The following is a 27,615-nucleotide window of genomic DNA, read 5'->3' as shown; positions in this document are numbered from 1 at the left end:
CAGTCCATGGGGTTGCAAAAGAGTCAGACATGACTTAGTGACTAAACAGCAACAACGGAGACAGTTTTGAGCCTCTGAGTTATTATGAGCCTGTAAGGACATTGTGCCCATGTTGATATGTCTGTGTCTTCTGGGCTAGATGTATCTAACCAGAGACTTCATGTCAACCTTACATCATCAGTTACCTCTCTCTCGTTTACACAATCCCTCCAGTGTAACTGGACCTTACTGTCTCCCCCAAAAGGTCTTATCTGTACTAACAGCTTCAGTCACTGCCTATCCCTGGATATTTGACCTGAGCTCAGAGATATGTTTACAACTGTCCACCTAACATCTCTTCGATGGCCCCAAAGCACCTCGGATTCAACATGTGTCCAACTGAACTCACTGCTCTCTCCTAATGACCTAGTTCTTGGCTAGGATTCTCAGCAGATGGCTCCACTGTCCACTCAAATATAGACGCATGAAACCAGGTGTCATTCCTGTCCTTCTCACTCTTTTATTGAACACCCTGCAAGTCCTGTCAATGTGACCTAATAGAGTTTTCTATCCGTCATCTCCTCCCCACTTCCACTGCCACCGATCCAGTCCAATAAACCTTTGTTTCGGCCTGTGCCGCTGCACTAGTCTAACCAGTCTCCCTGCATTTGACCTCCCCCAATCAGATTTCCACTCTGCAACCAGAGTGGAACAGCAATTTAAAAAAATTATACCCAAGTGTTATATGCTGTGGTTTAAAACAATGGATCTCCACCGTCTCTGTACCCTGATCCCCTAGCCCTCATCTCAGGGCAGAATTTCAGCTTCTGTAGCTATTCTTTACAGCAGCCCTGATGCTTTCCAATAATATGCTTCCATTTCTGTTTCTTATAAATCTTAGACATTCATTGAATTCCTGCTGTGATAGGTGAGGGTTTAGCTCACAGAAAACACAACGGAAATGCTGTTCACTGCAGAGTCAAGTAGTATATTATTCTTAGAAGCATTTTCTTTTTTGAATACCATTTCCCCCTCCAAGAACCTCCACCTGCCCTTCCCACTAGTGCCGTTTGCCACGGCTGTATTTTCATTGTTTTCGGCCACCCTGTCCAGTTTTGTGTTTTGCTACTCCCTGGAGTATCCCTTTCCAGAAGATTCCATCTTCAGTGTGGATTGCTGTATTGCTTCTCTGCTGGAATTTCTCCATTGTCTTTCTGAGTTGGTCCCACCTTTCTTGGACACTATGTATTCCTTTTCCTTGATTTATTCTGCTATTTTACTGGAGCACATTCTCAAGTAGTTTCCTTTCAAAAGGGTGCGTTGGAGGTAAACTTTCTGAGACAATCTTTCTTTTAACTTCCCATTGACCAGTGGTTTGGCTGGGCATATAAATGCCAGTCAAAAGTCATTTCCCTCAAAATTTTGATATTGGAAATATTGCACTTAATGTTGCTAGGAGAAAATCTGATGCCATTTTGGTACTCAGCTCTTTCTAGGCAGCATGTATTTTTGCTTCTCGAAGCTTTTAATAGCTTCTATTTGTGGTTCTATGACATTTCCAGACAATGTGTCTATATATGGATCTTTTAAAAAATATTTATTTGGCTCATCAGGTCTTAGTTGCAGCATGCGGATCTTTAGTTGTGGCCTGTGGGGTCTTTAGTTGTGGCATTTGAACCTTTTAGTTGCAGCACATGGGATCTAGTTTCCTGACCAGGGATCAAACCCAGGCCCCCTGTGTTGGGAGCTCAGAGTCTTAGCCACTGGATCACCAGGGAAGCCCCTATAAATGGATCTTGATGCATTCCTTTTCATCAAGTATTCAGTGGGCCTGTCTATTCTATATACTCAGGTTCTTCATTTGTAGGAAAATTTATTGTATTATTTCTTTGTTAATTCTTTCTTCCACCCACTTTTGGAAACTAATTTTTTCCCCAAAAAACTACCATTAGTCAGTTATTGAAACCCTTAAACAAATCCTTTATTTTTCTTATTTTCTTCTCAAATTTTCTGCCTCTTTTTCTTCAGTCTTATGTTCCAGGAGATTTCATTGCACTCATCTTTTAATTCTACTGACTTTTTCATTTGAGTGATTCCATGCTTAATTTCTTAAGAGTCTTTGTTACTTGACAGTCTTTATTCTGTGCATTGAGTATGTGCAGGAGTAGGGCAGGAAGGCATAGAAATCGATGGCTTCTCCTACCAGCTTTCAATGAATCTCCTTGTTTTAAGCCTCCCACCTTCCTCTGCATGCATGTCTTTGAGACCAGGCTCCTCCCAGGTTGTGTGGGATTAAACTGTTTTGGAAGGAGAGCCTCTGCACTGCATTGAAACCACAGTTCCTCCCGAGAGCATCTCTCTTCCCCACCTACCTTTTGGCTTCCAGAAATTCAGTGAAAGGTTTAGCCCAGGATGTCTCTTCTCCTGGGTCCTTTCATCTCTGTAAGTGAATATCCTTTTTACCTCTTTCCACGCCTCTGAGTGGCATCTTAGGAGAAAAAGAAGAGAGAGATGCACATGCTCAATCCAAATCTTTAAGAAAAAATATTTCCTTTTAATTTATTCATTTGGCTGCACTGGGTCTTGGCTGCGGGACACGGGATCCTTAGTTGCGGCATGTGGGATCTGGTTCCCTGACCAGGGATCGAGCCCCGGTCCCCTGCCTTGGGACTGGGGAGCCTTCGCCCCTGAACCAGCAGGGAGTCCTTAGTATCTGCGCCTTTGTTCTCTCTGCTTTCACCTGCAAGTATATCTGTGAGATTCGTCCACATCGAATGTATCAGTCACTCATTTATTCACCTTTTTGTATAGTATCCCAACATAAAAATACACCAAATTTACCTATTTTGATAACTGTATCCATTCTGCCATTTACAGGCATTTCGGCAGTTTTGAGGCTTGGACTCTTATGGGTGGTGCGCCAGTGAACAATGCAGTAAGTCTTTGGGGAACATTTAGTAAAAAAAGAAAAAAAAACACACACATTTAGTGTGGTGTAATCCACACACCCCAAAGTGGAACTGCTGGGTCAGTGGTGAGAATGTCATCAAAAGAGTATGTGTGTGCGGTCCAGCTGCTCGCTGATCAAAAGCCAACAAACAGGCCAGGTTGGTGGAAAGGAAAGCTTGCTTTACTTCAGATGCCCCAACTGGGACGAGAGGATGGTGGACAATATGCCCAAAGGCCGACAAGCAAGGGGTGAGAGCTTTTACAGACAGAGTTGGGGAGAGGGAGTTACATGCGGGAACAGCATAGTTGTCTCTAACAGTCATCTTCAGATTGGTCATGAGTGGTCTGACCAGCATCATCTCGAATGTTTTAGGTGCAGTTAATCTTCAGTTCCAGGGTCCATTTGTTCCCCCTTTCTTTGAGGTCAGTTCTCAGAATTGTGGCAGCTCACATCCTGGGTGTAGTCTGGGCATCGTGTAGTTAACGTCTCCACTTGGTGTTTTGGTGGCTGTAAGACAGCTCACAGGATGTGGCTCAGGATATTATCTATAGCCCTTGAGAAAGAGCTAGCGGTCCTTGACCATGTTTAATGCCTGCATCGTTAGTTTTCAGTCTCCTTTGACTGTTTTCCTTGTTTCTGCATTTCTCACTTCTCTAATTAAACTTATCCTTTGGCTAGTTTTCCAAGGCAAAAGGCAGGCAGAGGACACCTGCTCTGATTCAAGAATATATTGCTTTTATCGGATAATAACCAACAATCCGCCAAAGTACCAATCTATATCCTGCCTGCAGTGCATGAAACTTCCTGCTCTTGACAACATCCTCCATACTTGATACTTTGTCTTCTTAATTTTAGCCACTCCTAATTTTAGCTTGTGTTTCCCTGCTGACTAATGGAGTTGAGCTCCTTGTCATCTGTTTTCTGGCCTTTTGAACATCTTCATTTGTAAGGAGTCTGTTGCAATCTAAAAAAAAGTGGGGTTGCCTGTTTTGTTTTCCTATTGATTGGTAGGCCTTGAAAAACATATATTCTAAATCCAAGTTCTTTGTGAAAAATGTGAATTGTGGCTGTCTCCTCCCTGTCTTTTAGTTAGCTTGGCACTCTCTTGCTGGTATTTTTTAGGAACAGAATTTCTTGGGTTTAATATGTTCAACTTATAATTTTTGTCTTATTTAGTTAGCCTTTTTGTCTCCTGTTTAAGACATATTTGCCTATTCCAAGCTTTTCCTCTAAACGCTGTGCTGTTTTACCTTTCACATTTAGCTCTGCCAGCAGTCTGGAATTGACTTTTGTTTATAATGTGAGGTAGGAGTTGAGACATGCTTTTTCTCGTATGAATATTGAATTGGCCCAGCACCATCTATAGAAAAGACCTCCTCCTTCCCACTGGATTATAGTGTCATCTTTGTCATAAATACGGTGCGCCTGTGTGTACAGCTCTGTTTCCAGGCTCTCGCCTCTGTTCCACGGGTCAGTCTGTTCCTCCTTGCGCTAATACCACACTGCCTCAATTCCTACAGCTTCATTAAAAGTCTTGGCATCCAGTTTCATTTCTCTTCCTCAGGTTGCCTTGGCTGTTGTTGGCCACTGGCCTCCTTTTAGATGCCTGTGTTTGCCATGGTTCCTCCAACCCCCAGGCCTTTGCACAAGTTCCTCCTGCTGAAGCATCCTTCCCTCCTCTCATCACCTGGTTAGCTATCACTCTTCAGATGACACCTCAGTTGTCACTTCCTCAGAGAAGCTTTCCCTGGGGCCCCTGGACCAGGTCAAATGCCCTGGGGAAGCCCTCATCCCACCACCAGCCTCTGAATGGTAACACAGAACTCTACTCAATTTCATGTCTAATTCCTGCGGTTCTTTGATGGATGTTTATCCCTACTCCAAGTCTGTTGAGCTCTGCAAGGAAGGATATCATGTCTGCTTCATCAGAATAGTCCCAGGACTTAGCAGAAGGAGTCGCTTAATCAAGTTTTGAATACAGGAAGGAGAGAATCCCTTACTTATGGCAGTCTGAGTGTGTTTTTCTGTTTGTGTGTGCCTGTCCATATACAAGTAAAACTTTTCAGTGTATGCGTGTTTCAGGGGGTCGGGGGTAGTAGTAACAAAGAGACCAACTTTGGGGAGCAGACTAGGGGAGACGGACCCCTTCTCGCACCTCCAGTCCTCCTCGCCCCCGCCTTCTCCCCTCCCCACCCTGCACTGACCAGCACCCCCAGCAGCCTCCCCTCCCCTCCAAGTGGCTGGAGGAAGAGGCTGGTCTCCAGCTGCCTCCGCTCGGCTGCCCTTGTGCAGTTGTCTGCCAGTTGCGCACGCCGATTACTATGAATGCCACCATCTGGTACGCCACGTGGACATCATAATCTTTTCTTAATTACATTAGCAGCGCAATCAGTTACCGCATTACAAGGCCGGCGATGAGCTTTTAAATCTTGGTGGAAATCATAAATAATTGCACTAAGTACCAAGCGCCAGATGTGTGTGCCAACTTTGGTTGCACTAGATAAATAGTAACCTTACAAGAGTGTTAGACAGCCGGCGGTCCGGCCGGCCACCAGGAAGGCCACCACACCTGGGGCCCACCGCAGGAAGGCCCCTACCACCCAGGCACTCAAAGAGAGGCAGGGCAGGCAGGGACCCCAAAGAGCCCTCTGAGTGTGTGGATGCCAGGAAGAGAGGGGCGTTCTCAGAGTGGGAGCCAGAGACAGCGCAGGAGGGATGTGCAGAAAGACAAAGGGGAAATGAGGTGGGTGGACAGGAAGAGACACAGGGAGAGAAGATGGGAGAAGCAAAGGTGGAGGGGCTGGGGAGAGGGGGAGAGAGAGCAGCGGAGAGAGAAGAAGGGCCAGAGGGGGAAGGGACAGACAGACACTGAGATAGAGACCCAGAGAGCCACGGAGACACAGACCCTGAATAACAGAGCAGAGAAAGCAAGCAGGTATTAAAACGTCCCTGATGAGGGGCAGGCCGAGAGAACAAAGGGATGTGTGTGTCAGCTGACCATGGCTCTTGACCAGCAGCTGGGAGAGACCAGCTAAGCCCCTCAGGGCAGCAGACATATGGTCAGAGGGTGGATGAGGCTGCAGCCAGGCTAGAGGAGGCTCTGGAAGGAAGTTCTCCTCCTTTCTTTTCTCCTTCTTTCTGAAAACCTCTAGAGTCTGGGCAGGGCGTGGAGTGGGGAGGTCACAGAAGATCCAGAGGAAACAGCTCTGGTTTGTGCAGGAGAAGCCCCTAGAGCTGCTTGAAGTAGCTAGAAGGCCCGGGGTTGGGGAAGTCGCTCTGTGCGGGCGACTTTTAAGTTGAGACATGTCTGCTTAGTCACAGTTAGCCAGCGAATGAGCTGGTGAGAGAGGAGCCGAGTGCTCCAGGAGAGGGAACAGCACGTGCAAAGGCCCAGGGGCAGGAAGGAACTTAGCGTATCAGAGAAAGAGATGGCTCAAGCAAAGAAAGTGGTCACAGAGAAAGACAAATAAAGTGGGTGGTGGTAGAAAATGTGTTTATTCCCATTCACTCCTGAAACCTAACCAACATGGGCTTAAATAGAATTTAAAGATGTATAAATTCATAGGACAAAGAGAACAGGAGAGAAGACAAAAGCAGACAAGTTCTATTAACCAAATTTTGGAATCTAGAAAGAAGATGGATAATGGTGATTGACTTGCAGAGCAGGCAAAACTGAAAGTAGAGTCTATAGGATGGGGTGAGGGGAGCTAGGAGCAAACCAAGTAGCCCCACGGGCCTGGGATGGACTCAGGGATGGAAGCTGGCTGCTTCTAAAGGGGGCTGGGAGGGAGGAACATGAGACAGTGGGAGGAGCCTCATTCAGCCAGAGGACCAACCACACTTCCTACCACTGCTGAAGACAAGACGCTCACCCTCTCAGAAAGTGACAGGAAGACTTTGGACCTGGGGCATTAGCTCAGCCAAGATGAGGCCCAGACCTCTATCTCCCCAGGTTGCGCATAGGATGCTGGCAACTGGATGGAGGGCTGTCTCCATGCCTCCTTCTCCCTTCAGGTCAGGAAGCTGGAATTTTTTTTTTTTTTTTTCTGGGGCAAGTGCCTGGCATAAAGGAACAGGTCTACAGAGACCCTCCAAGTCCCTCCAGCGAAATAGTGTCAGCCTAATGACCCTTGGGTGACCCCTACTTCTGTGTAAAGAGCTTCCACTCAGCTCTTTAAACAACACTTTGAAATATGTTGAGTGAGTCATCTCTCACCAAATATCTGTAGATAACTCTAGAATGAAAGACAAGAGGCAAAAGATTCAGGAGAAGAGGAAAAGGCAACTAGGAGAAAGACAGATAGCACAGGGATCAGGGAAACATTTAAATAAACACCTATAAATAATTTTCTCTGAAAGATAAGAGATGGCATTGCAGCTATAAAATAAGATTAGAATGTCATGTGTGTATTTTTAAAGGGAATATTGAGAGAACATGAAAGGGTTAGAAGAAAAAGTTAAGATTAAACCCAGAAATTTGAATAAAAGATACAAAGAATTTCTTTCAAATAGAAAATAAGATAATGAGAAAATCAGAGGATCAACCCAGGAGATACAACATACAACTAATCAGAGATCAAGAAATAGAGAATAAATAACATCAGTGCAAGACATCTAGAATGACGCCAAAAAATGTTCTAGAAAAAGAGAAGAGAGAAAAGAGCATTATCAAAGAAATAATACAAGAAAATTCCCCAGAATTGCAGGACATGAACTTATAGATTGAAAGGGAAACACCCCATCCCAATGAAAAAAAGACTCTCAACTAGGCATGTTACTGTGAAATTTTAGAACATAAAAAATAAAGAGAGACCCTCATTACTTCCAGAAAGGAAGAAAGCTGCATACAAAGAACTGGGGACCAGAAGAGAATTGAACTTCCCAAAAAATAACTCTGGAAGCTAGAAAACATGGAACAAAGACTTACACATTACAAGGGAACGTACTTTTCAACCAAGAATTCTAAATCTTACCTGGTTATCAATTAACTGAAAAATGAACACATTTTCAGATGTGCAAGATTTTTTAAAAAATATTAGCTTCTCTGCATTTCTTTTCAGGAGGCTACTGGAAGACATGCTACAGCTAAACAAAGGAGAAAACTAAGAAAGAGGAGAGCATGGGATATGGGAAATGAGATGCAACAGAAAGACCAAGGGAAAACCTAGAATGATGGGAATGAAGTGTATCAGGATGACAGCTGAATACCCGGAGGACCTTGAGAAAAGTCACCCTGAACTATGGCAGTAACGTGGAAGGCCACAGGAGGACTGTGTTCAGGGGAGGAAAAAAAGCGCTGGATTACCTGGTGAATTTGACCACACTGGGAAGGGTTTTTAATAGTTCATTGGCAAGTTTGAGGCTGAAGTGGTGAGGAATCATAGAAAACCAGTCAAACGCCAAAAACAAAGCAATTATTAAGTCTGGGAAAAACAAAACTTGAACAAGAAAAGACTGCATTAATAGCACTATCTAGCTCGACTGTCGGAGAAGGCGATGGCACCCCACTCCAGTGCTCTTGCCTGGAAAATCCCATGGGTGGAGGAGCCTGGTAGGCTGCAGTCCATGGGGTCGCTAGAGTTGGACACGACTGAGCGACTTCACTTTCACTTTTCACTTTCATGCATTGGAGAAGGAAATGGCAACCCACTCCAGTGTTCTTGCCTGGAGAATCCCAGGGATGGGGAGCCTGGAGGGCTGCCATCTCTGGGGTTGCACAGAGTCGGACACGACTGAGGCGACTTAGCAGCAGCAGCAGCAGCAGCTCAACTGTGACCAATATTTACATAGTCCTAATTATATGGATATTGAATTGTCAAAAACTGTGATGGAACTATGTTAGAAGAATGGGAAGAGAAGTGTGTGGTATGATGTAAGAGAACTAAATCTTCATCTTTCTTACCAGAAAGTCAATAGCCTTTTCTGTAGTGCAAAACTAGCAATATACATAGTTGTCTTGAAGTATGATGGCAAATAGCAAAGAGACTGTGCAAAATTCAAAGTTGTCTCTTAGAAATTCAAGATGTAGTAGGGACCATTTTTTGTTGTTGTTGTTATAAACCTTTGCTGCTATTTGATTCTTTAAATCAGAGGTCCCCAACCTCCGGGATCTAACACCTAATGATTGGAGGTAGAGCTGATGTAATAATAATAGGAATAAAGTGTACAACAAATATAATGTGCTTTAGTCATCTCAAGACCATTCCCCCCCGCCCTGTCCCGGTCGGTGGAAAAACTGTCTTCCACAAAACCAGTCCCTGGTGTCAAAAAGGTTAGGGACTATTGTTTTAAATCACATACATGAATTTTGATATAAATTTCTAAATTCAATTAAAAAAAAGAAAGAAATCAGAAGGTGGTTTGAAATGAAGGGACGAGGCACCAACCCAGCAGAGCCTCACAGGCCATCATCAACAGCTAAAATTTTTCCCTAGAGCCACATGAAGCCATAGAAAGATTTTCCAAAGAGGAGTGACAATGTCAGATCTGTTTTCCTATAATGAGACTTTGTTTTCAGTTGCAGTGTTTCAGGCTGACCTTCATCCTGAATTACCCAAGATTCAAGTATGGAGAGATGGTTTGCTGTCAGGTTAGCTCTCCTAATCTGGGACCCTCCTGCCTTACAGAGTGCTACACAGACCATGATTTTGAAGGCAGATGGGAAAAAGAGAAAGAAAAGCTGACCACCCCCTGCTCCCCAGTCCAGCATTCACTAGAGCTCCAACACAAGGCTGCCCTTGTTTCTGGAGGAGGGTCACGTGGGGTCAACTCAAGAACCCAGTGAACAGATTCCTGCTAAATGAGTTGGCTGGAAACTCAAAATTATTTTAGTAGCTGGTGTTATGCTGATAAACTTGACTTGTCTCATTTTTTAAAAAAGCACCAAGTGTAAAGGTATTTCATCACTCTGTCTCTTATTTTTAAGTTTTGAAAGTTAGGGAGCTAATTCACAATATAACATTACGGACATTTTGGCCACTGTTCTCTATGGGGCCACATGCCTGATTTGTTTTTTCTTATGGCTGTTTTGTTTTCTCTTTAAGGGGAACTCTTTTAAATCCTGGAAAGTGTCAGACACTGATTACACTTCCTCTAAACCAGGACACATCAGTGAATGGGTCTGGGCCAAGACCCAGTGTCTAGGCAGCATTTGGACAATCACTGCTACCATGAGGGGAGGGCATGGCAAGAAGATGCTACTTTTTGTTAAATGCATAAATAATAGCCAAAATCTTGCCATAAAATCACATTGCATTTAACGCTCATTCACCCATAATGTTAATTGTCTATGAAACAGTTTTTGAAAATGTGCATGTATGTCACATATCTAAGACAATCAACTATAATATACTATAAAAAGTTATTTTTTTCCCTTGCCCCAGTGCTTCTTTACAATTCAGCCAACCAGAGCTAAGAGGCATGCTGCCTGCATCCTTTCAGGGTCACATACAAGACTAAACACGCTTTTAGTTGGTCTTTGTTCTCCTGTGCTGTCTGAAAGCAATATATTTGCAAAGAGCGTGGTCTGCTCCGATCCATCTGTCCCTTCCGCCACTTATTTTAGCAGCAAAGGTAAACATGGACGTGGAATCCCAGTTCTGTCACTTTTTAGCTACGGGACCTTGAGCAAACTGTTAGCCTTCCTGAGCCTCGGTTTCCTCATCAAGAAAATGACAGGCTGTGACTCGTGGTCGCTCTTAGGATATATATGTACAGACACACACTAGGCTGTGGGTTGTCAGTGGATAGGTATAGCAGGGTGACACTTTTCTTACAGAGGAGAAAAAGTATAGTTATCCTTATATAGACTGTATTAGTTTCTAATTGCTGTTCTAAGAAATTAACACAAGCTTAATGTTTGAAGACTGCACAAATCTACTCTCTTGTAGTTCTGGAAATCAGAAGTCCAGAATGAGTTTCACTGGACCAAAATTTGAGGTGTTGTGAGAGCTGTGCTCCCTCCAGAGGCTCCAGGAAGAATTTGCTTCCCTCCCTTTCCAGCTTCTACAAGCCCCCTGCTTTCCTAGGCTCATGATCCCTCCCTCCATCTTTAAAACCAGCCGCGTAGTATCTGCCAATGTCTCTCCCTCTGTTTCTGTTGCTGCACCAACTTTTCTTTACCCTGAACTTCCCTCTCATAGGGAGCCTTGGGATTGCACCTAGGGCCCACTGGGGTGATCTAATCTCCCCATCCCAAGATCCATCACTTAACACATCTGCAATGTCCCTTTTACCATGTGAGGTAACTAAGTCACAGGTGCTGGAGACTAAGGCAGGAGCATCTTGGGAAGACATTATTCAGCTTACCAAACTGACATTTAGATAGTAAGGGAAAAATTACTTTTTGCTTTTACTGTTTCTTACATAAAATTTATCTTGCACCAAAGTCCCATGTATGGCTCAGCTTCCCTGGTAGCTCAGCTGGTAAAGAATCCACCTGCGATGCGGGAGACCTGGGTTCAATCTCTGGGTTGGGAAGATCTCCTGGAGAAGGGACTGGCTACCCACTCCAGTATTCTGGCCTGGAGAATTCAGTGCATGGAGTCGCAAAGAGTCGGGCATAACTGAGCGACTCTCACTTCCACTTTCTTTCAAGTTCCATGCATGCCATATGAATGCACATGTGTGAGCCCTCACCTTCATACTATTAGTATGAGGCTGAGATAGACAGTGTAGGTAGGCTGCCAAAACCCCAGGCGGTTTTAGGTTATCTGCTGGTACACCTAGGGCCGAAGCAAGCTGCGCATTTATGTGGCTTCTGCGTAGGCTCTTAGGGGTCATGTACCCCACCATGTGGTCTAAAGTTGGCTCTGAAATGTCATGGCCTTGAATTTCAGAGATCCAAATCGAGGACTTACTCTCAGAGGGAAAGATATTTTATTAATGTAGAAATAAAAAGGGAAGGGGAATCTGTTAGAAAGAGAGGTGTTATCTTCTTAAGTTCATAGAGAAGAAGCTCAAAAATTATTGCAAACTCAAGACTATAGAAGGAGTTAAAGAAGCCTGCCCTTGGAGGACTCTGTGTCTAAGAATTGAGTTGTCCAGAAAACTGAGGTATACAGATAGACGTATCTCCAGACAAACTATCAGATCAGGAGCAGTGGGAAAAAAGAAAGAATTAAAAACAGCCCCACTAAGCTGGAGGAAGAGACAGATTAAGACCTTGGGACCAGACTAGACTAGATGGAGTCCATGGTACCTCAGCTAGTAAGAATCCATCTGCAATGCAGGAGACACCAGTTCGATTCCTGGGTCAGGAAGATCAGCTGGAGAAGGGATAGGATACCCATTCCAGTATTCTTGGGCTTCCCTGCTGGTCAGCTGGTAAAGAATCTGCCTGAAGTGTGGAAGACTTGGGTTCAATCCCTGGGTTGGGAAGATCCCCTGGAGAAGGGAACCACTACCCACTCCAGTATTCTGGCCTAGAGAATTTCATGGACTGTATAGTCCGTGGGGTCACAAAGAGTCAGACACGACTGAGCATCTTTCACTTTCAAGGTCTAGATGGATATGAGACAGCAAATGTGATCCTGAAGGCAGAATATACAGATATGAAAAGGAAAGGTAAAAGACAGCATTAGAGAAAGCCATGCCTTGACTACACCAGAAATAATGACTGAAGGAACTGAGCAGAGAAGAGAAGCATGATCTCAGAGGGAGACTAGAATGAGTCTCCCTGAGGTTATCACATCCAGGACATGATCGGGAGATGGCCTCTTATTCACATACACACGCACATGAACACACACAGTAGTATATCACTGGAGCCACTGAGACTTCTCCTCTTAGGAGCATCTAAACCAAGGAGTTACAGAGAATCCATGCAAATTGGAGAGGGAAGAGGAATTAATCGGCATAAAATACTAGAAGTATCACAAGGTGAATCTCAAGGTAATAGGACCACTGTCGCTGGAGATCAAGTTATTGCCTAGCCCCTGAGAGAATGGCCTGATAAATCTAAGGAATTAGAACTCTCAAAGGCTGTGGTGCACACTCCTGGCTGCACATTAGAATCACCTGGGAAAACTGTTCAAGATAGTGACGCTTGAGCACCAACCCAGATCAAATAAATCCGTCAACCTCTGACTGATGGTCTTGGGCGAGGGCTCTCAAGCTTGAGTAGGCATAAGAATCCCCTGCAGAGCTTGATAAAACACTGATTTCCGTGTCCCACACTCAGGGTTCGGGTGGTGCTTGAGGATTTTGAATTTCTAGCCAATTCCCGAGTGATGCTGAGGCTGCCACCCAGGGACCTCATGCTTTTGTCTTTAAATCATTTTATTTATTCATTTACTTTTGTCTGTGCTGGGTCTTTGTTGCTGGGTAGATTTTTCTCTGGTTGTAGCAAATGGGGGCTGCTCTCCAGTTGGGGCGCACAGACTTCTTATTGCAGTGGCTTCTTCCTGTTGCAGAGCACGGGCTCTAGGGCACTCAGGCTTCAGCAGTTGTGGCTCCCGGGCTCCAAAGCACAGGCTTAGAAGTTGTGATGCACAGGCTTAGTTGCTCCACGGCATGTGGGATCTTCCTGGACCAGGGATTGAACCTGCATCTCCTGCACTGTCAGGAGGATTCTTTATCACTGAGCCACCAAGAAGGCCCTGAGAACCATGTTTTCTAAGGGAAGGCACTGCAGACGTAAAGATACATGAAGCAGGGGGACAGGTGGGATAATGACAGATGGAGCCAGGCCTAGGTTAGATGCTGGTTGATGGAACACAACTGGCAGGATTGTTCAACCTGGACGTGAAAATGGGGCAATATGTGTTTGCTCAATGGATACTTTTACCATAGCTACAACTTTTTGCTATCATTCACTCGGAGATATCACAGGACAAAAACAGTGCCTACTGTAAGGAGAAAGCAAACACACAGGGGCATGGAATTGTAGGGACAGATCCCATGACTGTAGAAAAAGATTAAGGAAGAAGTCTCCTTGAGGCTGGACCAGCCCAAAGCAAAGGCTGTGCCTTGCAAGCACGTGGGAGAGACCTTGGATCTCACTGGGACTGCAGGGGAACAGGTTACAGAGGCTTCAGTTGCACTGTAAGCTCAGGCAACTGCTGAGAGCAATTCTGCAGAAAAAGCGAAGTGTGCAGAAGAGGAAGAAAGCTTGTCAGGAACTGTGGTTCTCACACTTCTCTGAGTGTTAGGATTACCTGGAGAGCTTTCAAACTGCCCTGTGTAGAGGACACAACCCAACCAATTAAATCAGGATTTCTGGGGCTGGTACCCCAGCATCCACATTTTATAAAACTTCTCAGGGGATTCCTAAGTACAGCCAACTTTAAAGACAGGGTCTTGCTCCCAACAGTCTGTGTGCTACTTGGGAGCCTGCTACAAATGCAGAGTCTCAGGTCTTCCTCTAGACCCACTGAACTTTACCAATATCTCCAGGGATCTGTGTGCACACAAATATCTAAGAAGCACTGCTCTAGAAGGCAGCTTTCTTAGGCCTCAGCAGCTTCAGAGCAAGAGGCATTGGCAACGGGAGCCCTGAAAACACGTGCTCCAAGACACCAGCAGAGGCTGGACCACCATAGGGCCCACGTTCAGTTTATAACTGGGAATCCAAAAACAAAAGGATCTGTGGAATAAGGCTGGAAGCAAAGAAGGTGATCTCAGCAAAAAATTTGCCAGAGTATTAGCACTGGTTACTTCTGGGAGGAGGGAGAGTGAAGCAGGAAATTTGAGTTTTTGTTTTCTGACTTTCTGTACAATTCGAATTTCCTCACCATGTGGGTATGTGTGTGTTTTAGCGTGTTTGGGGAGTTGTTAAGTATTATGTTGATGGTGAGATTATGGGATATTCTTTAACATTTTCTTTATTAAAAAATCTAATTAATGGTATTTTTAAAGCAGCAGTATACAAAGCAAAAGCAATTATAAATACCAAGATAAATTTGGAAAAATTAGTGTTAATAGGATACCTTAATATTATTGCATCACTTTGTCTTTGTCAAATCAATTAGGCAAAAAGAAGTAAAAATACAGAAGATATGAATAATTTCATTAATAGGATGATTTACTAGATACATTTAAAAATATTTAATCTCTCTATATATAGAATAATTTTAACACATTTCATTTCGTATGTTTTTTAAATGAATCGTTTTTCTGAGGTGATACAGTGAGGAATCACCTCGTATCAGTCAGATTGGTCATCATCAAAAAGCTTACAAACAATAAATGCTGGAAAGGGTGTGGAGAAAAGGGAACCCTCCTGCACCCTTCAAGGGAGTGTAAATTGGTACAACCACTACAGAGAATAGTACGGACGTTCCTTTAAAAACTAAAGCACAGCACTGTTTCCAATAGCCAGGACGTGGAAGCAACCTAGATGGCCAGTGGCAGACGCATGGATGAGAAAGCTGTGGCATGTACGCACATTACTCAGCTATTAAAGAGAACGCATTTGAAGCAGTTCTAATAAGGTGGATGAAACTGGAGCCTATTATAAAGAGTGAAAAGTCAGAAAGAAAAACACCAATATTGCCGGGAGAAATATCAACAACCTCAGATATGCAGATGACACCACCCTTACGGCAGAAAGTGAGGAGGAACTGAAGAGGTTCTTGATGAAAGTGAAAGAGGAGAGTGAGAAAGTTGGCTTAACGCTCAACATTCAGAAAACTGTGATCATGGTATCTCATCCCATCACTTCATGGCAAATAGATGGGGAAACAGTGGAAACAGTGACAGACTTTAATTTTGGGGGGCTCCAAAATCACTGCAGATGGCGACTACCACCGCTGCTGCTAAGTTGCTTCAGTCGTGTCCGACTCTCTGCGACCCCATAGACGGCAGTCCACTAGGCTTCCCAGTCCCTGGGATTCTCCAGGCAAGAACACTGGAGTGGGCTGCCATTTCCTTCTCCAATGTATGAAAGTGAAAAGTGAAAGTGAAGTCGCTCAGTCATTTTCGACTCTTAGTGACCCCCATGGTCTGTAGCCTCCCAGGCTCCTCTGTCCATGGGATTTTCCAGGCAAGAGTACTGGAGTGGGGTGACTACAGCCATGAAATTAAAAGACACTTGCACCTTGGAAGAAAAGTTATGACCAACCTAGACAGCCTTTTAAAAAGCAGAGACATTACTTTCCCCAAAATGTCTATTTAGTCAAAGCTATGGTTTTTCCAGTAGTCATGTATGGATATGAGAGTTGGACTATAAAGAAAGCTGAGTGCTTTCTGAAGAACTGATGCTTCTGAACTGTGGTACTGGAGGAGACTCTTAAGAGTCCTCTGGACAGCAAGATCCAACCAGTCCATCCTAAAGGAAATCAGTCCTGAATATTCATTGGAAGGACTGATGCTGAAGCTGAAACTCCAATACTTTGGCCACCTGATACAAAGAACTGACTCATTTGAAAAACCCTGATGCTGGGAAAGATTGAAGGTGGGAAGAGAAGGGAATGACAAAGATGAGATGGTTGGATGGCATCACTGACTCAATGGACATGAGTTTGAGTAAACTCTGGGAGTTGATGATGGACAGGGAGGCCTGGTGTGCTGCAGTCCATGGGGTCACAAAGAGTCAGACACAACTGAGCGACTAAACTGAACTCAACAGTATATTAATGCATATATATGGAATTTAGAAAGATGGTAATGATGACCCTATATGTGAGACAGCAAAAGAGACACAGATATAAAGAACAGACTTTTGGGCTCTGTGGGAGGAGAGGGTGGGATGATTTGAGAGAATAGCATTGAAACATGTATATTATCATGCGTGAAATAGATGACCAGTCCAAGTTTGATGCATGAAACAGGGCACTCAAAGCTGGTACACCGGGATAACCCAAAGGGATGGGATGGGAGGTGAGAGGGGAGTTCGGAATGGGGGACACATGTACACCTGTGGCTGATTCATGTCACTATATGGCAAAAACCACCATAATATTGTAAAGTAATTAACCTCCAATTAAAACAAATAAATTAGTTCTAAAAATACATGCAGACTTCAAAATAATCTATACTTTTATATTATGTATGCAATTCTTTGTATTAAAATTTCTAAACATCTTTTATTGAGACATATTTGTCATATAATAAAGTGTACATGTTGAAAGTAAAAAAAAAAAAAACTAACTAAAAATAGAGCTACCATATCATCCAGCAATCCCACTCCTAGGCATATATCCAGAGGAAACCATATTTCTAAAAGACCCACACACCCCAATTTCATTGCATCACTGTAATAGCCAAAACATGGAGGTAACCAAAGAGTCCATCCAGAAGAATGGACAAAGAAGGTGTAGTGCATTGGAGAGGGAAATGGCAACCCACTCCAGTGTTCTTGCCTGGAGAATCCCAGGGACGGGGGAGCCTGGTGGGCTGCCATCTATGGGGTCGCACAGAGTCGGACATGACTGAAGCGACCTAGCAGCAGCAGCAGTACATATATACAATGGAATATTACTCAGCCATAAAGATGAATGGAACTATGCCATTTGCAGCAACAGAGATGAACCTGGAGATTATCACGCTAAGTGAAGTACACCAGGCAGAGGAAGACAAATAGCATATGGTGTCACTCACATGTGGAATCTGCTTTTAAAAAACGATACAAATGAACTTATTTACAAAACAGAAATAGACTTGCAGATATAGAAAACAAACTGATAGTTACCGAAGGGGAGACAGTGGCGAGGGGAGGGATAAGTCAGGAATTTGGGTTTAACATACACCCAGGTCTCCCACATTGCAGGCAGACGCTTTAACCTCTGAGCCACCAGGGAAGCTCTAACATACACACACTGCTGTATATAAGATAGATAACCATCTGTATAGCATAGGGAACTCTACTCAATATTCTGTGATAACCTATAGGAGAAAAGAATCTGAAAATGAATGACTGTATGTGTAACAATCACTTTTCTATATACTGAAACTCATACAACATTGTAAATAAACTATACGCCAATAAAATGTTTAAAAAGAAGTCAATGTAATATCAATTGCAGCTCAATACAATTTTCACAGAAGTATATAAGCTGATTCTAACATTAATATGGAAGAGCAGATGTATATGAATTGACAAGTATTAAACGTAATGTTCTACGAGATTCGTGACTTTGTCAGATTATAGAAATTAAAATGTCATGACATTGGAAAAGGAAAAGCCAAACAGACAGATAACAGAACTGAGCAGAAAATTCAGGTATAGTCTGCCCACTGGCTTATTAATCTAATAAGATACAATGTGAAATGCATAAGGAAATTATGTGCTATTCAATAAATGATATTGGAAAAACTGCCTCCCATTTTGAAACAAATAAAATTAGATCCTTACCTTACATAAGGGCTTCCCTTGTGGCTCAGCCGGTAAAGAATCCGCTTGCAGTACGGGAGACCTGGGTTCAATCTCTGGGTTGGGAAGATACCCTGGAGAAGGGAAAGGCTGCAGTATTCTGCAGAGAAGGCAATGGCACCCCACTCCAGTACTCTTGCCCGGAAAATTCCATGGACGGAGGAGCCTGGTTGGCTGCAGTCCATGGCGTGGCTAGAGTCAGGCACGACTGAGCGACTTCACTTTCGCTTTTCACTTTCATGCATTGGAGAAGGAAATGGCAACCCACTCCAGTACTCTTGCCTGGAGAATCCCAGGGACAGTGAGCCCCCGTCTACGGGGTCGCACAGAGTTGGACACGACTGAAGTGACTTAGCAGCAGCAGCAGCAGTATTCTGGCCTCGAGAATCCCCATGGACTGTGTAATCCCTGGGGTTGCAGAGTCGGACATGACCAAGTGACTTTCACACAGTGTTACACTATCCACAAGGAAGAAGTTCCAATGGATTAAAGTACTAAAAGACAAACACAAAACAACTGTGTTAGAAAAAACACAGAAGAATGTGTTAACAACTTGGGGTATGTGCTGCTTCTTAAATAAAGCACAAGACCATAAACGCAAAGTTTAATACATTGACTACATTATAAGCCATTGTTCTGTGTGACAGGTGACACCACAAAATTTCTGAACAGTGACAAATGTGTTAAAAATATCGACAACCTCTCTAAAAGACAAAGAATTAGGGCCAAGAATGAATAAAGAATTCTTCCAAGTCAATAAGAAAAAAAAATGAACAATCTGATAGAAACTGGACAACGGATATGAACAGGCAATTCACAGAAAAGGAAATACAAATGGTCAGTAATCATATTTTAAAAGATCTTTCATTTCACTCGTCATCAGGGGACTAACTGCAAAGTGAAATAAAAAGATACTATTTTTTACTCATTAGCAGATTTTTTCAAGTTAGAGTATCACAAGTACTGGCAGGACAAGGGTAATACATTCATGTTATGAGAGGAGTATAAAAGGGATATTTGAAAATGTATATAAAATGTCATTCCCCATTTGGGCGGGACCAGAACAAAAACTGTATTCTGTAACATAATAATGCCACATCTTTGCTTCTGCCTTGGGGAAACACTGGTACCTACTTCAAGGGGGCATGTGTGTTGACTTTTCAGTTTCCCCCATAAAAGCAAAACCTGGAAATAGCTGAGTCCATCAAACAGAATGCAGCCAAATAAACTATATTAAGTCCATACTATGCAATGCACCACAATAGTTTAAAATGAATCCGTTTGATGTATAGAGATTGATGGAAAGATGCTTATAATTCACAGAAGAAGATGCAGTATCACATATACAATATGATATGCTATGTGTTAAAAAAAAATCCACAGACAAACTGTGTTTTCTCTAAGTTGACATACAAAAATGCCAAAAAAAAATCTGAAGTGCCATTCAGTATGGCAAACTGAGATGATGTGGCATCCCTTTCTGCTATCAGCTAGAATCTTTCTAGAAATCTTATATAAAATATTCTATGATATTTCAAAATAGAGACCTAGTCAATCACTCCCCATAAACACAAATACACATAAATGAATGTCAAGTTGTAAGAAGTAGAGAGATTTCCAAAAGCCAGGTCTGTACAAACTGAAGTTCAGTAGCCCTGAGGTGAGGAAACTAGATGCTAGAGAATTTTAATTTGGAGATTTAAAACAAGGTTGAATTAATCAACTATACTTCAATAAAATTAATTGGTTGCATTATATAATCTACTTTAGATTACTGACTAAATTTGTTTCAGCTTTCATTTAAAATAAAAAAAAAACCAATATGAAATTAAATCTCTAGATAAGGATAACATGGACAGTGTAGGAAGGAGTGAGTGGTTATCAGACCCCTGAACAGTTTGAGAAAGGGTATACACAAGGGTTCACGGGGTTCTCACGGCTAGTATACTGGAGTGGCTTGACATCCCCTCCTCCAGTGGACCACATTCTGTCAGAACTCTCCACTATGACCCATCCATCTTGGGTGGCCCAGAATGGCATGGCTCATAGCTTCATTGAGTTACACAAGCCCCTTCAGCAAGGCTTCAGCATTACGTGAACTGAGAACTTCCAGATGTTCAAGCTGGGTTTAGAAAAGGCAGAAGAACCAGAGATCAAACTGCCAACACTTGTTGGATCATAAAGAAAGCAAGGGAATTCCAGAAAAACATCTACCTCTGCTTCACTGACTACGCTAAAGCCTTTGACTGTGTGGATCATAACAACCTGTGGAAGATTTTTCAAAAGGTGGGAATACCAGACCATCTTACCTGTCTCCCGAGAAACTTGTCTGTGGGTCAAGAAGCAACAGTTAGAATCCTGTATGGAACAACTAACTGATTCAGGATTGAGAGAGGAGTATGACAAGGTTGTTTATTGTCACCCTGTTTATTTAACTTATATGCAGAGCACATCATGAAAACCGCTGGGCTAAATGAGTTACAAGTTGGAATCAAGTTTGCCAGGAGAAATATCAACAACTTCAGACATGTGGATGATGCCACTGTAATGACAGAAAGCAAATAAAGAACCTCTGGACGAGGGTGAAGGAGGAGAGTGAAAAAGTCAGCTTAAAGCTCAATATTAAAAAAACTAAGATCATGGCATCTGGCCCCATCACTTTATGGCAAATAGAAGTGGGGAAGGTGGAAGCAGTGACAGATTTCCGCTTCTTGGGCTCTAAAATCACTGTGAATGGTGACTGCCGCCATGATATTAGGAGACGATGGCTTCTTGGCAGGAATGCTATGACAAACCTGGACAGTGTGTTAAATAGCAGAGACATCACTTTGCCGACAAAGGTTCATGTAGTCAAAGCTATGGTCTTTCCAGTAGTCTTATATGGATGTGAGAGCTGGACAATATAGAAGGCAGACTGCCGAAGAACTGATGCTTTCAAACTGTGGTGCTGGTGAAGACTCTTGAGAATCACTTGGAAAGCAAGGAGATCAAATCAATCAATCTTAAAGGAAATCTACCCTGTATACTCTTTGGAAGGACTGATGCTGAAATTGAAGTTCCAATACTTAGCCCACCTGATGCAAACACCTGACTCATTGGGAAAAACCCCGATGCTGGGAAAGAGTGAAGGCAGAAGGAGAAGAGGGCGACAGAGGATGAAATGGTTGGATGGCATCACCGATTGGACATGAACTTGGGAAAACTCCAGGAGATGGTGAGGGACAGGGAAGCTGGGCTTGCTGCAGTCCATGGGGTTGCAAAGAATCAGACACGACTTAGCAACTGAGCCGCAACAACACAGACAAGGGTACTCACTAACTTCAGACTTTGGTTGTTATAGTGTTCCAAACCACTGAGGACAAAAAAGGAGGGGAGGAAATAAAGAAATTTCACCAATAAAATAGAAGGCAGAATAAGGGCGGGGGGGAGAAAAAATATGGCAAACAGAGAGCACAAAATAAGATGGTAGAGATATATATTGCTATTCAAAGTAAATATAAAGGGACCAATCCTGCCAGTTAAACAAAGATTCTTAGATTGGGGCAGGATGAGAGGTGGGGAGGGTAGACAGCTATATATAGTAAGAGATTGCATCTCAGAAAGTTAAAATAAAAAAAAAACAGAAAAAGTCATGTCAGAGAAATTTAATTGAAAATAATTAAAAAGCTGCATACATGTTCAGTAGTGTCTGACTCTTTGCGATCTCACAGACTGTAGCCTGCCAGGCTGCTGTTCATGATATCTCCCAGGCAAGAATATTGGAGTGGGATACAACCTCCTCCTCCAGGGGATCTTCCCAACCCAGCAATCAAACTCAAGTCTCCTACACTTCCTGCGTTGCTGGCCACTGAGGCACAGGGAAAGCCAATTTAAAAGCTGATGTAGCTATATTAAGGCTGCCCAGGTGGCCCAGTGGCAAAGAATCCACCTGCCAATGCAGGAGACGCAGGTTTGATCCTTGGATTGGGATGAAAGGAAACCCACCCACTCCAGTATTCTTGCCTGGAATATTCCATGGACTTACGAGTCTGGTGGGCTATAGTCCATTGTGTTGCAAAGGATCGGACATATTGAGCACACACATGCACATATATTAAGATCTGGAGAAATAGATTTTGAGGCAAAAGCACTAATAGAGATGAAGAGCAGTGTTGCATAATAAGAAACAATTAAAATACAAGAATCCTAAACCTACATGTGTCTATCAGTTCAGTTCAGTCGCTCAGTCGTGTCCTACTTTTTGCGACCCCATGAATCGCAGCACGCCAGGCCTCCCTGTTCATCACCATCTCCCGGAGTTCACTCAGACTCCTGTCCATCGAGTCCGTGATGCCATCCAGCCATCTCATCCTCGGTCGTCCCTTTCTCCTACTGCCCCCAATCCTTCCCAGCATCAGAGTCTTTTCCAATGAGTCAACTCTTCCCATGAGGTGGCCAAAGTACTGGAGTTTCAGCTTCAGCATCATTCCCTCCAAAGAAATCCCAGGGTTGATCTCCTTCAGAATGGACATGCATCTATAACAACCTCAAAATATATAAAGCAAAATACTACTGAACTTTTAGCTACATTCACAATAAAACAGGGAGATTTTAATGTACTGTCTCTTATTTATATGTCAAGCAGATGAAAAGCAAAATTAGTAATAAATAAGATTTGAACAATACAATTAACAAGCTCAAACTTATAAAGCTGTTTAGAACCCTGCATTCAACTTTAGAGAACAGCCAATTTTTCAAAGCATATACACCAACGCAAGAGAAATAAGAGACTTAGGTTCGATCCCTGGGTCAGGAAGATCCCCTGGAGGATGGCACAGGAACCCACTCCAGTATTCTTGTCTGGAGAATCCCATGGACAAGGGAGCCTGGCGGGCTGCAGTCCATAGGGTCGCAAAGAACGGGACACGGCTGAAGCAACCTAGCACAGCACAGTACGTGGAAAAGTTATAAAAACGGCCAACTACTAGATCAGATTCATCTTAGAAACTCCAATATCATGCAGACGATATACTCTGATAACGAAATTAAAAAGACCCTAAATCAGTTCTTTGCAAAATTTAATAAAATATATAAATTTCAAGCATAATTTATCTAGAAAAAAAACAGAGAAAGCACCCATAAACAATATTAAGAATGAAAAGGGGGATTTCTCGGGTGGTCCAGTGGTTAAGAATCGCCTGCCAATGCAGGAGACACAGGTTCAATTCCTGGTCAGAGAAGACCCCACGTGCTGAGAAGTAATCAAGCCTGTAAGCCACAACTGCTGAGCCTGCACACAGCTGCTGAAGCCCGGGCAGCTCGAATCTGTGCTCCACAGCAAGGGAGGCCCCTGCAGTGGAAAGCCAGTGCACCACAATGGAGAGTAGCCCCTGCTCACCGCAACAATGTAAGCTCACTCGCATTGTCTCATGAGGGGTGCCTACTGGTCAAAGGGCACAAACTTTCACTGTAAGATGAATAAGATCTGGGGTCAAACATACCACACAGTGACTGCAGTTAACAATGGCGCATCATATATTTGAAAACTGCTCAGAGAATAGATCTAAAATGCTTTATCACCACCACCACACACACACACACACACACACAAACTGGTGCAAACTGGTGATTATATGAGGTGAGGATGTGTTAACTAACCTTATTGTGATAATCATTTTGCAATATTATATATGCTTCAAGTCATCACATGGAATGTCTTAAACTTACACAGTGTTACATGTCAATTATTAATATAGCTCAATAAAGTTGGACAAAACTAAAGCCCCCCCATAAAGAAAGCAGTAACTGCTATCACCACTTATATTCAACATTATACTAGACAAATACAATTAATAAACGAAAAAAGGGCTTCCCTGGTGGCTCAGTGGTAAAGAATCCACCTGCTAATGCAGGAGACACGGGTTTGATCACTGGTCCAGGAAGTCGCCATGAGACGACTAAGGCTGTGTGCCACAACTATTGAGCCTGTGCTGTAGAGCAGGGAGCCACAGCTTCTGAGCCCTTGTGCTCCAGAGCCCCTGCTCTGCAACAAGAAAAGCCACTGCGGTAAGAAGCCACAACTACAGAGTAGCCCCCACTTGCTGAAACTAGAGAAAAATCCATGCAGCGATGAAGACCCAGCACAGCCAAAAATAAATAAATAAACCTTTAAAAAATCTTTTAAAAATCTTTTTAAAAATTTATAACTTGAAAATAATAATTATTTTAAAATAGGAGGAAAAAAGACATATGGATGGAAAATGACAGATAAGTAATGACTTAACTAATTAATTAATAATTTAATTAATTACTTACTTAAGTAATTCCAAGATTTAAAAAATCATTGCCTACTTTTGAAAATTTGCAAGAAAATCTACCAACAAGCTATCAGGGTAATGGAGCTTGATAAAAATGCAAGCCGATAAATACAAATTCCGTATACAGAAACTAATTGCAATCCCACACATCAGCAACAAAAAGCCAGAAAAAGTAACTTCAAGGAACTTGATAAAAGTTGATAAAAACTTCCTCAAGGAACCTGATAATCTGGTTCTGAAATGTATGTGGAATCACAGAGAGTCAAGAATAGCTCTTATTTTGTTGTTGTGTTTGTGTCAGCTGATGTATTCAGTGATGTATTCTTTTCCCAGATATGAAGACTCACTATGAAGCTGGAGTAATTGAAATCACATGGCATTAGTGCCGTGACAGACAAACAGATCAAAAGTACAGAGAAAAGAACATAGAAACTGACCCACACATATAAGGAACTGGCCAAAGGAAGGACTATTTAATAAATGCTGCTGCTGCTGCTAAGTCGCTTCAGTCGTGTCCGACTCTGTGCAACCCCATAGACGGCAGCCCAGCAGGCTTCCCCGTCCCTGGGATTCTCCAGGCAGGAACACTGGAGTGGGTTGCCATTTCTTTCTCCAATGCATGAAAGTGAAAAGTGAAAGTGAAGTCGCTCAGTCGCCTCTGACTCTTAGCGACCCCATGGACTGCAGCCTGCCAGGCTCCTCCGTCCATGGGATTTTCCAGGCAAGAGTACTGGAGTGGGGTGCCATTGCCTTCTCCGAATAAATGATGCTATAATAAATGATAAAGAAGTGATGCAATTAGAATATTGCCATTTTTCAAACCCTAATGAAATAACGGATCTAGGCACATCTGTGGTTGCTAACATTTCCCCCCACAAATGTGAAGTTAGACTTGATGTACCTGCTCATGAAAGTACAAAAATCCTATGTGACGTAGTCTTGCCAAATGTCAAACCTGAATCTGGTCACAACTCTCGAGTAACTCTTTACAGGAAACCCAACAACAGAGGAAGACGCTAAGTGATACCACAAAGGTGCGATCAGAGAAACCCAGAATGTGGAAATCTGTACAGAACAAGTCTAGTTTCTTTAATAAACAATTATCAAGGGGGAAAAATGGAGGAGGGAGATACTTATATAATAAAATAGAGTAAGGAAACATTTAACCAACTTTAATATGTGGACTTTATTTGGGTCCTGACTCAAATCAACTGCTAAAAGAAAACTGATAAAACATGTAGACATTTGCTTATTGACACTGAAGAACTGTTGGGGTCTTTTTAGATGCAATAGTGTTATTGGGGTTAAAAAGTGATCTTTTAAAGATTCATGCTTAAATATTTAGAGATGAATTACATGATGTCTGGCTTCAAAATAATTTAGAAGAGAGAATGACTGAAGGTATGGATGAAATAAGATTGGCCATGATTAGATCACTGTTGAAGCTAATTGATGAGGACACGAAGTTTACTATCTTTTTTGCTGTATTATTTTTTATGTTTGCAATTTTCTAAAATGAAAAGGAAGAACAACACTGGGATGATTTGTTATCCCTATGAGGAAATTATAAAATTAAATCCCTCACATCATATAAAAAATTAATTATTGGTGGATTAAAAACTAATAATAAGTTGCAAAATCTTGAAACTTTAAGAAATAAATATAGGAACATTTGTTTATGACACTGGAGTGGGAAAAATTTCCTAAATAAGACAGAAAAAAACCATGAACCATAATGGCAAACATGGATACATTTTAGTATATACAAAAAATATTTGTATACAATAAAAGATATTACAAAGAAAGTGAAAGACAAACCACAGTCTGAGAGAAACTACCTGCAACAAAATATTAGTGTCCATAATATATAATGAACCTTCACAAATCAGTGAGGGGAAAATGGGGAAATGGACAAAGGCTAGGAACAGGCAATTCCAAGAGGAAACCCAAAAGTAAATATGTATATAAAAAGCTCTGCAACCTCACAGGTAACAGGAAAATGCAATGGAAGCAACAGTGAGATACATCTCACAGCCATCACGCAGCAAAACTCAAAAATCATATGATACCAGGTGACAGAGAGGATGTACGGAAATAAGCACTCTCATTGCTGGTGGGCCTGTAAGCTTGATAATGCTGGACCTAGCCGAGTTAAAGTTGCCTTGCAATTCAGCAATTTCATTTTCATGTAGCTACCCAAGACAAATGTTTTCCTGTGTACTAAGAACATGTGGATAAGAATGTTTATCATGCGCTATACATCATAGTTTAAAAATGGAAACAACTATACCTTAGAAGGGAAATGGAAGATTATTCATACAATGAAATACTAGCAGCAGAGCAGATAAAATGAGTAAACTAAACTTATGTACATCACCGTGAGTAAATCTCAGAAAAAGGCTTGAAAAGATATGGACAGGGACTTCTCCAGAGGTCCAGTGGTTAGGACTTTGCCTTCCAACACAAGAAGGCCTGGGTTTGATCCCTGGTCAGAGAATTAAGATCTCACACGCAGTACAGTGCAGAATAACAGATGGTACAAGAAAACATGAATACCTCTGTGCAAAAAACAAACAATCATACCTTGTTTGCACCAAGGTATGCACTGATACCAAGGCATGCACTGATCATACCTTGCACTGTATACAAGATTAATGCAAAATAAATCACAGACCTAAACATAGAATCTAAAAAAGAATTTAAAAAGAGATATGGACAATATGCTATTATTCATGTAAACTTAAAATATCCCAAAGAACTGTGTGTGTTACTTGTAGATATATACTTGCGTTGTAAACATATGGGAATGATGCCATTGTTAAGGGAAATGATGTCCTTGGGGGAAAAAGGTAAAAAGATAGGTGGGACTCCAAAACTCTGATGATGATAAAACGGTATTTGTCATGGGTGGGGAAGACCCCTGGAGGAGGAAGTAGCAATCCGCTCCAGTATTCTTAATCGGGAAATCCTATGGACAGAGGAGCCTGGTGGCCTACAGTGCATGGGGTCTCAGAGTCGGACAGTTCATATAAATAAAATCATATAATATGTGGTTTGTTGTGACCAGTTTATTTCCCAAT

The sequence above is a fragment of the Capra hircus genome, chromosome 11, assembly GCF_001704415.2.
Source record: "Capra hircus breed San Clemente chromosome 11, ASM170441v1, whole genome shotgun sequence".
Lineage (NCBI taxonomy): Eukaryota > Metazoa > Chordata > Mammalia > Artiodactyla > Bovidae > Capra > Capra hircus.
The sequence above is the reverse complement of the archived record's forward strand: the minus strand, read 5'-3'. Positions refer to the sequence as shown.